General features: G+C 46.3%; 1 protein-coding gene across 1 annotated transcript in view; it reads left to right on the top strand.

Moving 5' to 3' along the window:
* BMAL1 (basic helix-loop-helix ARNT like 1) overlaps positions 1–17,435 on the top strand; it is a 115,100-nt gene that overhangs the window by 18,686 nt on the left and 78,979 nt on the right. The window contains 1 exon segment of the mRNA XM_017881560.1: positions 15,095–15,167. The gene's annotated coding sequence lies outside the window, so the exon portion shown is untranslated.

The following is a 17,435-nucleotide window of genomic DNA, read 5'->3' as shown; positions in this document are numbered from 1 at the left end:
TNCTTCACTCTGATGGTAGTTTCTTTTGCTGTGCAGAAGCTCTTTAGTTTAATTAGATCCCATTTGTCAATTTTGGCCTTTGTTGCCATTGCTTTTAGTCTTTTAGACATGAAGTCCTTGCTCATGCCTGTGTCCTGAATGGTATTGCCTAGGTTTTCTTCTAGGGTTTTTATGGTTTTAAGTTTAACATTTAAGTCTCTAATCCATTTTGAATTAATTTTTGTGTAAAGTGTAAGGAAGGGATCCAGTTTCAGCTTTCTACATATGGTTAGCCAGTTTTCCCAGCACCATTTATTAAATAGCAAATGCTTTCCCCATTTCTTGTTTTTGTCAGGTTTGGCAAAGATCAGATGGTTGTAGATGTGTGGTATTATTTCTGAGGGCTCTGTTCTGTTCTATTGGTCTATATCTCTGTTTTGGTAACAATGTGTGAGTTACTTTTGTCATCATGAAAGACCAGTTAAAAATTAATCTCACAAATTAACACTCTCAAGCCAAATCACGAATTTTTATTTTTCACAACCTGGCTTGGACTATAAACTGTCACACTATCTCAGACCTATCCATATTCTTTTCTGAGTGAGGCATTGAGGAACTTACTATAAAGATGATGCTTTCCTTCTGGAAATCAAGAAACAAGCCAAGGGCTTGTAATGTGTTAGGAAAGATGTCCTGAGTAACTCTCCTCCTGGGATCTGACTAGCCTTTACCTAAGGAAATGAGTTTTGTGGGTTCCCTGTTCACACTGTTCACTGTGTCACCATTTTTTTTTTATCCTGTACTCATATGTACCTCAGGGTCCCCAGACTTTCTTATCCTGGGATTGCATGACTTTGTCCTTGGCTGTCTTGGGCCCCTGCCATTTCCAGTGTTCTATGTTCATGTTCACAACATTGTTGATTTGGCTGTGGCTTCTTCCCCCAGTGTTCCTGTAGACTGAAGAGAGCACATTGCTGTCTGTGTCCCTGTGCAGCTTCCTCTTCCTCTTTATCATTGCTCAGGTGGGTGGCCTGAGCAGCAGAGGGCTGAGCTTCTCCCATTCAGCCAGTCTGGGCCAGCCTGGGGCCTTCAGATGGAGATAGCAAAAGTTGAGGGCATGAGCTAGGGACTGACTCTCTTGGTCACTCCAGTTGCCCATCTCTGGACTGCCCCAGGTGAACAGCCATGTTTTTTAAAGAATGAGGAGCAAATTTGCATACAGGAGTCCAGATTTATGCATGCTGTAGCTTTAGTCTGAAGACAAGCTTATAGTTTCTCCCCTATTATTTTCAACTTTTAATGAGATACCAGCATCTCAGTGCCTCTCCAGCAAGGATATTGGGCTGGTGTTTTCAGGGAACAATTTTCATTAACTACTCCTTACCTCCCTATCACCCAGCCACCCCCAGTCCCCTTCCTGGTGGCTCGGAGTCTGGCCTTGGCATGCAATAAGAATATTTCTGCCTTGGTGTTAGCCTTTCTGAAACTCTTGATTACCAGTGCTCACAGGACCTTTCTGCAGCACTGTCTGCTTGGCTGTGGACTACCCAGAGGAGCCTGGTGTCAGGCAAACTTAGGCGATTTCCCTGAGCATCCTTGTTGAGTCTGCCTTTGTACTTCTTTGTCAGGTCTAGAGGCTCGGCCGTTTGTCCTGCTCTATTGTCCCCTCCTTCTGGGAACCCTCAGGACCCTCACTCCATGGAGACCCAGCACCCTTCCTCCTGGAAACATCAGTGATGGGGCTTTCCCAGCCCTTTCCCCCATCTTCCTTTTCAAAGAACAAAGCCTTTGAAGCTTGTCTCTTACCTGTCCGATGCAGTATGGGAATCTGCAAGTTCTTTGCCTCCTGAAGGGGTCTGGGGAATCACTTGGCTTTCAGAGCTTTCCTCACCCCTCTCCCACCCATAGACTGATTTTAACCTGAGAGTAAGTCGTTCATGTTGTGGTTGAATACTCCTTCCAGGCCCACTAGAAAGACTCTTTGTTACTAAATTCTGTTTTCTTGTCAAAGGAGAGCTTATTACTATCTCATTCTGTTGGTTGTTATTACCCTCCTTTAAAAATATATCTACATACAGGCATGTGTGTACCTACATGTTTCTGTATTTCCCTTGTGAATGTGGCCCTCAGAGGGCCTGGATTTAAACCCTGGGAGTGGTAGTGACCCTTCGGGAAATGTATTCTTTTTGTTCCAAATTCTTCTCTGGCTCAAATATGTGAAGTTTTGTTTAGCCAAAACTATGTTAGTGTCATAGTTTCTCCCAGTTTCTAAGATAAATTTGGGCTCACTGTAATCAGCATGCAGACAAGAATATGGCCATCAGCTCTGCCCCTTAAATTCATAATCAGACTCAGTGGGGAAGCCGTTCCTGTCCTACCTTGCGCTTGTGGCTTTGTCAGCCTCAGGCGGTTCCTGCAGTGTCCTCCTGCCTGTGAGTGTTGTCAGGAGTTATTGGTACTTGGGTGCTGCTTGGCCTCAGGGTGCCAGGGCTCCCATGTGGAGTGTGCCTGCTGCTGTCTTTACAGCCTAGGTGTCTCTGCAGTCCTCCTCTTACATAGCCACAGCACAGTAAAGTACATCCAGTTTGCGCTGCACTAAGCAATTTTATTTAAAAAATGAGTTTAATACGTAAATGGTCCCTTAGTTCGTTTGAATGGCTCCCCTCTGTGGCTTTGGTCTGAATGAGCTACACCTGGCTGGAGACCCCTGCTCCCCTCAGCATGGAGTCACCTCCCTGTGCTAAGGAGGAAAGGAAGAAGTTATTCTTACCTTGGTTTTGAGACAAGACAAGCCTGGAGAATGCTGTAGGGATGAAGCAGTCGCCCATTTGTCCAGCATCAGTTGAGGGTCTACTGTGTGCCTGGCATCATAGGAAGCCTCTGGAGTTCTGTGAGCAAGAAAATAATACCTGATTTATGTTTTTAAGGGTTCTTCTGGCTGCCTGTGGGCCGGTGGTGAGGAGGACAGGAGTGCAGCAGGGAGATGGGTTAGGAGGCAGTTGCTCCGGTCCAGGGAGCAGTGCCAGCTTGGGGGCTGTTGGTGGGTATTGGTGTGAGTATGGGCAGGCCGCAGATAGGCCTTTGCCCATTGCCCTTGCCATGTGTCCCTAGGGGAGGTTCTGGGCATCCCAAACCATGAGCCTGCCCTTTTCCCAAGTGTGCTAGGACCTGCCAAGCTCCTGTTCCATGGCCTATGCTGTTCATTCCATCTGGAATGCTCTCTTCCCCCTGCTTCCCCTCCTAGCTGAGTGACATTGGTTAAGTGACCAGATCTCTCTTGAGCCTCATTCTCTTATTCTGTGAAAGAGTGCTCATGGAACCTACTGCGTGGGACCATGAGGATAAGACTGTAGTTGAGTGTGGTGACTGCAGTAGCCTCCACAGCTGTCTCCTGCTTCCAATTTCATCCTGCTACTGTGCATTCTTTACACAGTGATCCTGTGACAGGATCAGATCAGGGCAGGCCTCTGCTCAGAACCCTCTCCACAGTAGCTTCCTGTCCCAGTGAGAGGAAAAGCCAAATCTTAGCATGGCCCTCAAAGCTTCGTGGTACTTCTGACCTCATCTCCCACCCCAGGGCCATGGTGTATGGTTGATCATGCTGAGTTCTGCACAGCTCATTGTGGTGCATGTAAGTGGCACTTGCTTCCTCCCCAACTTATGCATTGCACAACTTGTACAGCTGTATATGCGGCTCCTGCCTGCCCCTCTCTAGCTCTGCTCCAGCCGCAGTGGAACCCATGTTGTTCTTCAAACACACCGGGTGTGCTTCCTGTTGAAGCTCCTCCTACTGCCTGCTCCCTTGGCCTGGAACATTCTTCCCCCAGAGGTGTATATGGCTAGTTAGCTCACCTTCTTCAGGTCTTTTTTCAAATGTCACCCTATCTAAAATTGTTCCATCTGGGTCACTGCCCCCAGATGTTCCCTTTTTCCCTTTCTCTTTATTTTTTCTCCTAGCACTTATCACCATCTAATATATTATACATTTTCCTTATTTGTTTGGTTTATTTTTATTTATTTTTTTTTTCTCAACAGAGCATAAGCTTGATGCAGGCAGGCACCAGTGTTAACTTTTGTTCACTGCTGTATCCCCAGTGCCTGGATTAGTGCCTGGCAGTAGGGGCTCAGTGATGCATGAGTAAATGAGTTTAGATGCACACAGGTAAAGTGTTGGAAACAGTGCTCAGCACACAGGAAGCACCCAATACATGGTTGCCAGTATTTTCATTGTCTCTGTTAATTGTCCAGGCCCTGGCTCAAATGTGGCTTTCTCTGAGCCTTTCTACAGTCCCTTCTGAGGCCGAATTAAATCACCACCACCTGTGCTCTGTGTTCCCCTTCACTTTGCCTTCTCTGCTCGGCATTTATCATACTGCGGTAGTGGGGCTTATCTCACACTTTTTCCTGTTCCAGTTGGAATTCCTGTGGGGCAAAGACTGGCCTGTTCAGATTTGTATCTCAGGCGGTCTGCGCCCCCAGCTGGCATGTGGTGGGAGCTTAGGAAGTGCTTGCTGCTGGCGGCTGTGGGAGGTGGAAAGAGCTCTTTAATCCATCAGGACCCTTACAAGGGGGCCTGGCTCCAGCATCACTGCCGTCTGATGTTTGTGCCCCCTCCCAAGGAGTGTCAAGGGAGAGCTTGACAATCACCTAAATGAGAGTCTCCAGTGGTACATTTAGAGCAAATTTTGGAGAGAGGAGTCTCTTGGATGACAGCATCTAGGTGACCTGATTGTTTCACATATAAGAGTCTGGCTTTTTGGCTACTCAGGTTTTGAGAGGTTGGGGTCATTCAAGGGAGGCAGTGTAAGACCCATGTGTTTGGAGGTGGCTGGGGCAAGAGGGTGCAGGAGAAATGGTTTGAGCTGGCCTGTAAGGGATCTGGGTTGGTGAAGGGAGCATAGCTTCTGGGGGTGGCAGAAGAAACAGGAGAGCTGCCCCTTCCATACCTGGGGAGGGGTGAGTGCCTTGGGAGGCATGGTTAGGTAGGTGGTTTGGGGCCGTCAGGGGAAGACTGTAATTCCAGGGCAATGACTATGGCCTCTTGTATTTGGCAGGAGGGGTCCACACTGGGGATTGTGGTGGAGTGAGGGAGAGGGCACTGGGAGAGAAGCTCTGGAGTCATTTTCTCTTCCAGAGGTGGAGTTGTCTTGTGGACCTGCACACGGCACGCAGAGCCCATGCTCTCAGGCACCTTCGGGGTGGCAGAGTTTCAACTGAACCAACAGAGGACAAGGGGCTGAGTAGTTGGAGGCCTTGGCTGAGATGCCCAGTTTCTTGGTTCACTTTCTTTACCTGTCGGATTAGCAGCAAGCAAGCAAATCCCTCCTGCCTTTGCTCAGCATTAGCCTCAGAGACTTGGAAAGAGCTGGGCCTTCAGGTGGGAGCTTGGTGGCCACACTGGAGAGTGCCAAGCTTGACATTGAGTGTCCGAGGGGCTGCAAGTTGTTCGCTCATCCAGAGATGGATTCGTTCTGCAAACGTAGGGAGAGTTCGTTTCCCATTCCTCTTGGCTGTTTGGGGATGGAATTTCTGAATTGACCTTGGCCTTTCCCTGATCTTGGCCTTTCCCCTGCACTGTGGCCTCTTTACTCTTAACATTATGCCCCAGCCCTTTTCCATGGGTCCCTCGTCTTCCTTATGGCCATCTAAAATGGCTGTATAATATTCTATCAAGGGAATGTTTTCAGTAAGCCATGAGCTTGTTATGGAGCATTTAGATTGCTTCTAATTTTTGCTCTTTCATCTAATGCTACGTAAGTCATCTCTGTGTATTATGGAATCATTTCATTAGTTGGCATTTGTCTAGCTAATGGCAATGGCCCAAGATTTAATAAAGAATCAGAATTTCTTTTTTCAAGAAGAATGTCATGAGGATATATAAAAAATTTACTTAAAATGCTAGGAATCATCTTTGTTGGGGTTTTCATGAATGAGGAAGCAGGGAAACAGTAACATGAAATTAGTCGTAAGTGAAAGGCTGTGTGTATACAAGTAACTCGTGACTTGTTTATTCCTGAGTGTGGAGAGAAGCCAATAAATCCTTGGAAGGAGCAATCTACCTGTGAAAATCAAAGAGATCTGTATTCCTGCGTCTGATGAAAACATAACAAAATAAAATAAACAGTGATCTCTTCTTAAGGATATTTTTAGAAATGCCCTAAAACAAGAAATAGTAAATAAGATTTCCAAGAAAAAACACGTCTCCTTAATTGCGAGTGAGCTTCTCTGGAAATGCCATTTAGTAGTGGAAGCAGGTTGTAGACTTGCTGAAAGGATTTGATTTTTTGGTCATTAGGAAATAACTAGAATGAAATTGATAAACAGCACTGACTTGGTCCCCAGTACTGCTTTTGAGCCTGAGGTATGTGTTGGCTTTGGAGCGATGAGGAAGGCTTCCTCTGACTTGCTGATTTGTTGTTGTTGTTTTGAGATGGAGTCTCGCTCTGCCAACAAGCTGGAGTGCAGTGGTGCGATCTTGGCTCACTGCAGCTTCTGATTCCCTGGTTCAAGCAATTCTTCTGCCTCAGCCTCCGGAGCAGCTGAGATTATAGGCACACACCACCACACCCAGCTAATTTTTGTATTTTCAGTAGAGTCGGGGTTTCACCATGTTGGCCAGGATGGTCTCTATCTCCTGACCTCGTGATCTACCTGCCTCGGCCTCCCGAAGTGCTGGGATTACAGGCGTGAGCCCCCACACCCGGCCTGTTGTTGTTTTCATTGTTTCAGTCTCTGGTGGCTTATTATGTAGACTTAGGCTGTAAGCTTTGCATTTCAGTTAAACCAGCAAATGTTTACACTATATAAGGTTGCAAGGAATAAAACTTTAGGGAGAAAGAACCCAATGCACCCGTGTTTCTGAGAAGCTCATGACCAGGGAGTGGGAAGGATAAAGCAATGGTTATTCAAGGGAGATTAAGAAGGGGGCCCTGGGAGAAGTCAGCTCCATCCTTTTAGAGAAGGGAGGAGTTCTGCCTCACTGCTGGGCAGGATGGGGCTAAGGGGCAAGAGAATCAAGAAAGGTTTTATGGAACTGGTTGCGTTTGTCAACACCTTGAAGGACAGGCTGAAATGGAGGCTGGACATTCTCAGCAAAGGTAAAAGGCCTGAGTAGACGAGATAGAGATGGAAGGACGTGGGGCAATGTTTGGGATTTGGCTGAAGAATCGGATGCCTGTAGTAATGGGCATAGTAGCACTTTATGGAGAGTATCAGGTGCCAGGCATGGTTCTAAGAGCTTTATATGTAGTAACTCACATAATCCACCAAATGAGGTACTGTTATTACCCCATTTTACAGATGAGTAAGCTAAGTTATATAGCAATGAATTAATTGCCCAGTATCACACTGCTGTGGAGCCAAGATCAGACCAATTTCATCTGGCTCCAGGCTCTGTGCTTCTGACCATGAAGCTGTCCTGCCTCTGATTTGGGGAAAGAACAGTCACTAGAACCAGAAAGATGGACAGATGCCATATGTTTAGAGGCTGAGATTATCAACATTCAGGAATACAGAGGTGGAAAAGAGACCAGAGCTGGAGATGAGGGGGATTGGAGAGGTGGGGATGGGAGGAGGGTTTGGTGAGAGCCGTGAGGGGCCACATGAAGACGAGCTTTAAGAATTTTGTCAGTGAGGCCCAGGGCTGCAGAGAATCCCAGGAGGTGAGACCTGAGGAATAGGTCTGGGCCAAGGAGAAAGCTATGAGGGCGTCGGGAGAGGGGCAGCAGGGTGACCCAGGCTAGAGCTGCTGTGGCGTCCTATCCTGGCTGCAGGGTGCTGCGTGTTCCTTGGGGATCATAGCTGTTGATGAGTATCACTGTCCCTGTCCTCTTATCTGTAGAAAGAGGTGAGTGTGACAGAGGAGGCAGGTGAGAGCTGGCACTGCTAATTTGGCAAACCTGGTTACTTTCTGCAGCCTAATGATTTTTGAAAGCTGTTTGCTGTGCTGAGGCACAAGTGTGACTTCCCCCATCTAAATGCTGTGCAATTGCTATTTTCCCTGGAAAATTGGGCCCATGTGGGCTCTGTGTGTGGTTTATTTGAGTTCCATTTTTATAGCCTTATTACCTTGTCCCCATGATGCAAGAGGCCTCTCTCTTTTCTTGAGCTTTGCTGTGAAAATTGTTTCTTAAAAGGCACAAAGTGATCTCTCGTCATCTGGGTGGTGCTCTCTCCACAAGCAGCACTTTTCTGCAGACTCCACATACACTTGTCATCGCCCCTGCCCCCACTTGGCAGGTTCCTCTGATTGTTGGCAATTTACTGAGAACTTTTAGGCAGCTTTTGAATCTCACTACCTAGGTGTTTGTCTTGATTTCTTCCGGAAGAATTTGTGCATGTAAATATCCATTCAGCCTCTTCCTCTCTGAAATGTTGCCCTGCCACTGACCGTGCTAGGACCTGAAACCCAGTCTTGTCTTCTGGCCTCAAGCTGATTAACAATAGCAGTCGTCATGTACAGAACCTGAGCAGTTACCAGGCACTAAGCTAAGGCATTATGTTCGTGATCTTAATTATTCCCAATTTCTTTGAGGTAGGTACTGTTACTTCCCCCATTTTACAGATAAAGAAGATGAGCCTTAAAGGGGTAGAGTAAGTTACCCCAGGTCACACAGCTAGTAGATGGCAGAGCTGGGCCTCAGTGAGCCTTTCTAACCTTGGAGTCCATGTGCTCCATTCATTCATTCATTGGCAACAAATGATTGCCTGCAACTGGCTGAGAACTGTTACAGACCCAGGGTGTACAGCAAAGGGAAAAAAGGCAGAACTCCCACCTTCAGCTTATATTCTAACTTGGGGAGATAGAGATCATATAGCAAATGACATATTATGCTATGTGGTAATGAGAACTATGGAGAAAAATGAAGCAAGGAGGTCAGATGGGAAGTGGGAGGATTTTGAATAGAGTGGTCAAAGAAGGCCTCATTGAAAGCACAACAAATTGTTAGGTTAACAAACAAACTCCCAAATCTCAGTGTAGCAACACAACAGAACTGCACTTCTGTGCAGAACAATTCCAAACTGACTGCTCCTGGTTAGCAGGCAGCCTTCCTTGCAGTCATTGAGAGACCTAGACTCCTTTTATCTTGTGTCTCTGCCTTCTTCAAGGGCTTTAGCTTCCTTTCCATTCAAATGCTGGAGCGTGAGGAAGAAGGGAAGAGGGCAGTTTGTGAGGAAGGCTTTATGGGCCAATCTGGAGGAAGCATACCTCCCTCCCACCCACTGGCCAGAATTCAGTCACATGTTCACTCCTGACTGCAAGGCCCCCTAAAAAAGGAAGTGAGTTCCGGTGAACTCATGGCATGTTGTGTGTTGCAGTGAGTGAGGTGGAGAAGTGAGCTATGTGTTTAGCTGGAGGAAGAGCATTTTATGCAAAAGGAACAGCAAGACAAAGGCTGCTGGCATGGAGTGGGGAGGAGAGAAGGAGAGTGGGAGCAGATGAGGGCATGGAGTTGTGGGGGCCAGGCCATTGGGGTCTCTGTAAGGATTTGGTTGCCTTGGGAATGGCAAGAGGAGCCAGAACATAGAGTTTTGAAGGAGGAACAACAGCATCTGAGGCACGTCTCACAGGGCTCACTCTGGCTGCTGTGTTGAGAGTGGACTGAGGGAGCAAGGGGGATGCAGGGGAGAAGCGGGCGTTTGTGGTTGTTATCCAGGTGTGTGACCGGAAGGTTTGGCCCTGAGCTGGGGTGATAGAGGTGGGGAGAAGCCATTAGATTTGAGATCTGTTCTGAAGGTGGGCCAGCAACTTTTGCTGTGGGATTGGTAGTGGGGCATGAGGGAAAGAAAGGAGCCAAGATAATTCTGAGGTTTTGGCTTTGCCTAATGAGTATTAGTCTCACTTCCTACCCTCAGAAGCAAGAGGGGAAATTTTTTGGAAAAAGATATCTGAGTGTTCTCTGGGCCCTGACCTGTCCTCCATAACTTCTTTCACTCTGCAGTACTTTTTTCGGCACAGATGGGCAATTCCCATTCATGACTAAGATTTCAGACACAGGGAGGGCACCTGGAATCCCTCCTAGCACACAGCAGAGGTAAGGCAGCACTGGGAATTGTCTCACTTTCTCTGGGGTCTTTGGGTCAAACCTTGGGACCCCTTTAGAGGGACATGGGACATGGGAGAGACTGAGTGTGCCCTCTAGGGGGGTGAGATATGCCTACTGGAGTCTACTTCCAATGCCTGCCATCTACAAACACTGGTGATACTCTGGCTGAAGGGTAACAACCCACGTGTGTTTGAGAGTGGGAGCGGAAACTGTTTCCCACGTACTTCCTTGGCAGTCATGACCTGCCAAGGCTGAAACTGGAGATGGGACTTTTTAATAGACCATGATCTCACTAGGAGCATATGGGGAAGAAGTTTCATCTTAGAGATGGCAGGACGTGAGCTGTGAAAACAAATAGTGCACACCTACTAGATGCTGGGTCCCCGCTAGGTGTTTTATTTCACTGGAGAGCAAAACAATATATCATCCCTGCCCTCATGGCACAGACGGCCTCAAGTGGCTAAACCACAGAATGGTTAGCTGAGAGAAATTATAGTTATTTCTGTTTTTTCTTTACTGATTGCGAATGGGGTTGTATTTTAAATTTTGGTATCCATGTGTTCATTGCTAGTATATAGAAATCCAATAGATTTTTGGGTTTTTATCTTGTATCCTACATGTTTACTAAACTCACTAATTAGTCATAGAATTTTTTTTTTTTTGTTTATTTCTCAGGATTTTCTGCATAGACAGTCATATCACTTGCAAATAGAGAGTGTTTCATTTCATCTTTTCCAATCTGTATGTTTTTTATTTCCTTTCGTTGCCTGAGTGTGGTGGGGAGGACTTCTAGTCCTGTGTTGAACAAGAGTGCTGAGAGTGCATATCCTTGCTTTGTTCTTAGTCTTGGGGAAAGCATCAGCCTTTCACCATGAAGTGTAAGGTCAGCTGTGGGTTTGTTGTAGATGCCACTTGCACTTTGCTGGCATGGTTGTGAGTAGGACTGTGGGTTTTTTTTGTGTGTGTGTGTGGTGTTTGGCTGAAATACAGTGGTTATTATCTAGAAGTTTTCTGTCTTGAAAGGGAGATTTGTTGGGGTATTTTCTCTTTGTGCTCCTTGGCATTTCTGGGTTGCCGGTCTCCTCAGTTCCAAGTCTGAGCTATATGCAGAAAAGGAAATGCAGGAAGCTCACCACTGTGTTGTTCCTTGGGTCCTGAGGTCACAGCTGGTCTGCCTTCTTGGAAGTCTACCCTTTGGAGTCTTCTTATAGTCATCTAGCATAGAATGCCCAGGGATTTTCGTTGTTCTTAGCAGGTGGAATCGGGGAAAGTGCACCTGCTCCATCCTGCTGGGAGTGGAAGTGGTTGGGGGAAATTGGAGCATATAGGTCGGGGCTAGTTTAGATGCAAGGGCACCATTCTGTAGGTGCAGGAGGGCCATGGAGGCCCAGCCCTGACAGCAGGGGGAGGGGGATGGGAAGAGGGAGAGGGGAGAGAGCCCAGGTGGCTGCTGCCTACGTCCAAGCAGAAGGTCCTGAGGTCCTGGCCGTGACAGTAGAACTGCAGCAGAAGGGAAGGACAGGAAGTTCCATCAGGACAGTGAGGAAGTGCAAGGAGACTAGGTTGGTCTGAGGTTTCTAGCTTGAGCAGTTAGCTAGCTCTGAGATTACAGAGACAGAGGGAGGGGTCTAAGCATGGCAGAGGGGTGTATTCTAGGCATTGTAGAGCAGATCTGGAAGACTGGACTAACTGTGCTTCCCCTCAGGGGAGGCTCCACAGAGGAAGTTTGGCTGCTGGATAAAAATCCAGGGAGTGTGCTTTCTGGGCAGAGGAAACAACGTGGGAAAAGGCACAGATACAGAAAATGGCGTGATAGGCCTGTTGGGACTCCAGCTAGCGAGGCGTAAGTGGGTAGTTACTGGTTCCATGACTGGGAAGGATGCTGTAGGAGTGCGCAAAAGAAAGAAGTTCTGGAATGCGAGTTGATGCTGCCAGCGGTCCAGTTGGCTCCTTGCCTTCTGTTCTTTGTGTGTTGCCATCGGCCCTCTCTACTGCAGACAGGCTGCTCTGCCTGAGGGGGTATAGCTGCCAGCAGCCTCAGTTTACAATCCAAGTGAAGGGGGAGAGCCTTTCTCTACATCTAGGTATCAGTTTAGGGGAAAGACTCTGATTGGCCCAGGTTGGTGATGTGCCTGCCTTTGGACCCATCACTGTTGCAAGGGAGTGGAGAGTTCTAATCTAGGCCGGATCGTCTGCCCACCCCCTTTGGGGCAACCAGAGTCTTTTAAAGGAGAAGGCAGACAACATGCATCTAGGAAAGATAAAAAAGACTGTTTACCATGGCTTACTATAATAGATCGTGAAGAATATATAGTATGGCAGTGCAGGAGCTCTTCACAGAGGTTAAAGCAGGGGACTTGATCAAAGTTAGGTTTTATTAAAATCATTTTGGACACTGTCCGGGGTTGTGGTTGGAAGTGAATGATAAGAGGTGTTGAGATAGGTTCGGAGGCCACTGCTATAGCTCCAAGGAGCACTGATGATGCCTAAACTAGCTTAGAGTCCTGACTTACTTTATTTGCACTTCACCTCCAGCCACAGCATCAGTGAGGTGGAGGACAGGGATAGAGTCCTAGAGACGTTAGACAGGCAAGACTTGGTGGCCAGATGGAGGCAGGGAGAAGGAGGTCTTATGGAAGATTCCCCACTGCCACCAAGGGCGTAAAGAATGGGTCTCTGGAAGGCTAGCCTATCTTTGGAAGCATTGTTAGGTGTTGGCATACTCGATGCACCTTATTGCTTCTTCAGAAGTGTTAGTGTTGTTGGCTTCTTGTGGTATCCAGCTGGAAGAGGAAGCTGATTGATTGGATTTCCCTCCCTTTAAAAAGCTTCCTTTTTTGAGAAATCAGATGATAGGTGATACAGTCAGGACTGCCAGTGGAGAAATAGGTGGGGGAGAGGAGGACTCTGGCTTGGAGACTGACTCTCCTGCCCCCAGCCTGCCCCAAGGCCTGTGAGTCTGCTTTAGGCACATTTGTCCTTTTGGTATCATCCTTGCTGGGAAGGCTTTTAAGGGATTTAAGGAAAGAAATGACACAATCTGATTCATGTTGCACCAGATTTCCTCCTCTGTTCAGAATAGAGTATGGGTGGAGGTAGAGTGACTCCAAGAGTAGCAGCAGGGAAGCAGGGCACCAATTAGGAGACTGTCGCAGCAATCTAGGATGGGGACGGTGGAGGTGGTGAGAAATGGTCACATTCTGAATACATTTTAAAGGTAAGAACCAGTTTTAGTGAGGATTAGATACAGAGTGAGAGAGAAAGGAGATGAAAATGACTCCCAAATTTTTGGTCTGGGCAGCTGGAAGAATGTTGTCTTAAACTGAAGCAGATATGACTCTGGGAGGAGCAGGTCAGGGGTCTGTGTTTTCTCACTGTGTCTTACACAAAGCTCCCATCTACTTCTTACTTGACACAAGCAGTTAGATATCCTGGTCAGGAGTTCAGAGGAGGGGTCCAGGCTCAGAGAGAAATCTGAGCATCATCAGCATGGAGGTGATATGTGTGAATCCAAGAGACTAGTTGAGATCACCAAGGGAGTGACAGAGAAGAGATGAAAACAAGGACTGAACACTCTGACATAAGAGGTGGGGAGATAAAGAAGAATAAGCAAAGAGAAGGAGCAGCCGGTGAGGTGGGTGGAAAACCAGGAGAGCTAGAGGGCATGATTAAATGGTGTCAAAGCTGCAAGGTAAGGACTGAGACTTGACCAATGGATCTAGCAACATGCAAGACAGGCCTAATGCATGCTGTTGGACCTAAGTTTAACTTTGCAAATAAGTCATAGTTCCTTTCCAGAAGGAGAATATAATTTTGCAAAAATGGATCATTTAAGATTTATTGAAATAAATCTAAAAAGATGTGAAGATAGTACCATAGGAATCCAGCAGAAGGAAACAGTGCTTCTGGCTTTTGTGGGGAGGATTGAGTCACATTCATTCATATATTCATTAATTTATATATTCATTCTTTTGACAAAAACTTATTGGGTGCCAGGGGTTGCGGGGAGGAGGGAAGAGAGACTTGTTGTCTAGTGGGTATAGAGTTTTGTTTTTTGCAGATGAAAAGAGTTCCGGCGATGGCTGGTGGTAATCGTTGAACAACAATATGAAGGTACTTAATACCATTGAACTGTACACTTAAAAATGGTTAAGACTGTAAATTTTGTGTGACATGTATTTTCTCACGATTAAAAATGGAGAGAGATTAAAAAACACTTTTTGGGGCCCCATCATGAACTTGGTCTGGGATATGATGTTTGAAATGGATGCGCCATCTCAGTAGATGGAGGTAATGTGGAGAAGAGTGGAGGAAGATGTCCAGCTGAGAGGGTTTTGGGAACTACCAGTCCTGTTTGTCTGGATGGTAGGGTCTATCAGGGGGAAACCAAGTAAGCTGAGACTGCAGCCGGGCCAATTGGTGCAGGCCCAACATCCTGGGCTGTGGAGTTGGGCCTGCCTTCTTAGATTCTGGGAGCCTCTGGTGGTTTCTGCCCAGGGGAGTGTCATTCCAAAGGTGAGTATTTAGATTAATTTCATTAGTCCTTCCTGTTTAAACCATTGCCTGTTAAAGGCAGTGGGGTTGAGGTGTTCATTTTTATGGTGAAAATTCTGGCCTAGCCAAATTTTAGATATCTAAGCATGTTTTAATTAATTGAGTAGGTTATTTTTCCATCCATTTTACAAGTATTTGTTGAGGAACATCTAAGTGCCCGTAGTGTTCTAGGCAGTTGGGGGTATGGAATGGGGTGAACTTAATAGATCTCTTCTCTTGAAAAGCCTACAGTGTAGAGAAACCCCCTCTCCTTCCTAAACAAGAAGTTATGCCACAACGTGCCATGTGTTACCATAGGCATGCCACCAGAGTTCCATGGGTGCTAAGAGGAGGGAGTGCCTGGCCTGCCTGGAACACTGGGGAGGCTTATAGGTAAAAACTGTCCAATAGATTTAAAGGACAAGCAGGGATTTTCTAGGCAAAGAAGCAGAAATGGGCATCCCAGGAGTATGGTAAATCAAAACATATTGGGTGCTGTGAATTTAAAGCTAAACTTTTATTTCATTGGCTTTTAGGTGGTGCTGGCTAGAGTGTATACGTTTGGACCCAAGCTTAACTTTTCCAATGTGGAATCCTGGGCCTTCATTGGTAAGTTTGTTTGATGCCTTCTTACCAAATTATGCTATTGAGGATTGGTATTTGGAATGAAAGGCAAGGTAGTTGTCATTGGCAAGTTCTTTGTGGAGGTTACCAGTCCTGGACCTGGAGAAGCCTGTAGGGCAGGCTGAAGGGGTACATAGGAAAAGTGAAATCTCGCTGTAGGTTTCTGTGGTAGATGCAGAGAGGGAGGCCACAGGAGGGGAACCAAGGGGTGCGGGGGATGGATGCAGCTGGCCTTATGGAGAGGTGGAGCTTTGGCTCTGCTTTGAAGGGCAAGCTAGATTGAAAAAACTCCAGGGAGGAGTGAAAGAAGATTTTCAGGGCTTGAGAACATAGAGGTGAGGTGTAAAAAAAGTGGGCTTAGCAGCAGTCCTATAGGAGCAAAATCTTCATCGAAAGGAGTCATGGGCAAGAACTGTGGTGCGATCTGCTGGCGTCTGACGATTCTAGTCCATCAGCAAACTTTTTCTGTAGAGGACCAGATGCTAAATATTTTTGGCTTCGTAGGCCATGTGGTCTCTGTCACAGCTACTCTACTCTGCTGTGGTAACATGCAAGCAGCCATAGATAATATGGAAATGAATGGGTGTGGCAGTATTCCAGTAAAATTTATTTACAGAAGCAGGTGGTGGGCTGGATTTGGCCTGCGGATTGTAGTTTACAGACTCCTTTTCTAGACCCTAAAAGCCTGGCTAAGGCACATAGACTTTATCCTGAAGGCAGTGGGAAGCCATTGAAGTTATTTTGGGCAAAGAAGTGAAGTGGCAGAAGTGATGTTTACATTTTAGGAGCATCCATCTGATAGCTGGACAAGAGGCATGGGCCTCTTTTGGAAGGCAGTAGTCATTCAGACATGAGGTCTTGTGGTGAGCAGTAGTGAAAATGGAAGCAAAGGTTCAATGGAGGAGATACTGCAAAGGGAGAACCAATAGTGTTTTCAGTCTCTTAGACTTTAGAGAGTCAAAGAGGATGAAAGTTTAGACTTGCTTGTTCACAGTGGTATCATTGACAGAAATGTAGATGTTGGGAGTGGAGAGGAGTAGCCGATGCATCTGGTTTTAGATATGTTGAATTCAAGATAACAGTGATCATCCATAAGAAATGTCCAGCAGAGAATTGGAAATGCAGGGCTGAGGCCTAGCCTGAGAAGATTAAGTCTAGAGATGTAGAATGGAAGCCGTAGGATTAAACATGGTCTCCCCAAGATGAGCAGTGGGCTGATTATGGGGAACATGCATAACTTTGGGATAGGAAGAAGATGGAAGAGACTCAGAGGCCATGGTGGAGAGTCCCAGGAAGGGAAGAGAATGGGGAGACCGGGGAGAAGGGACCTGTAGGGAGGCTGCTGAATTTGTGACAAGGTCTTTGCAGATGGCCTTGAGGAATGTAATGTCACAGAAGGGGAAGGAAAGAGGAAGCCAGGTTACATGGAGTTGGACATAAATGAAGGATAAAGAATTGAGATGTTACAAAAATAGACCACTCATAGAAGGTTTGGGTAGTAAAAGAAGGGAGATACATAAGATTAAGATACTTGCTTGTCAGAATAACCTTTGCTTTAGCTTTGAGGCAGGCAAAGCATGCTGTGACCAGTTCTCATTTCCTTCTTTGGAGCCAAGCTGTGTTTGGGAGTTTGTGTGTACTGTAGGCTTGTGATTGTATTCTTATGCTCCCTTTCGAGGTGTGGTGTTCATAACTCTGCCACAACTTGCACCACGGAATCCAGCCCATGTTTGGACCCTTGCCATGAGACAAGATGTGATCTGTTGGGGGAGTAGTTGCAGTTGTATAAATTAGAGGAGAAAATAGAGTGGACCAAAAATTGAAATAAACCTTCTTACTGCAGAGTCCGTCCAAAAATGGGGACTTGAGGATAATTCCTCCACTCATGATTGAATTACGTATCAATTTGTGCTCTGAGTATTTTGAGTGTACCTTCTTTGGTTTGAATTCTAAGTAGTTTTTGACTTGGTTTGTGTGAATATAGCAGTTAGAGAGCTGGGAATAAAAGCAACAGGTGTAACTGGTTTAGAGCCATGATTTATTGAACACTCATTATGTACTAAGTCCTGTGCTAAGTGCTATTGTGTATCATCCCATTTCATCTTTGCAATGACCTATGTGGGGAGAATTATTAACAGTATTCTTATTTCAGCCAGAAATAAGTCTTAGTTGAGTAACCTATGCAAGGTTACAAGGGATTTGAACCCAGGTCTGTATAATCCCTGGCTTATGCTACTTCCTGCTTTTTCTCGC

Source organism: Rhinopithecus bieti, unplaced genomic scaffold (genome assembly GCF_001698545.2).
Source record: "Rhinopithecus bieti isolate Rb0 unplaced genomic scaffold, ASM169854v2 scaffold_11944, whole genome shotgun sequence".
NCBI lineage: Eukaryota > Metazoa > Chordata > Mammalia > Primates > Cercopithecidae > Rhinopithecus > Rhinopithecus bieti.
Note: the sequence above shows the minus strand (reverse complement) of the source record. Positions and strands in the feature narration are given on the sequence as shown.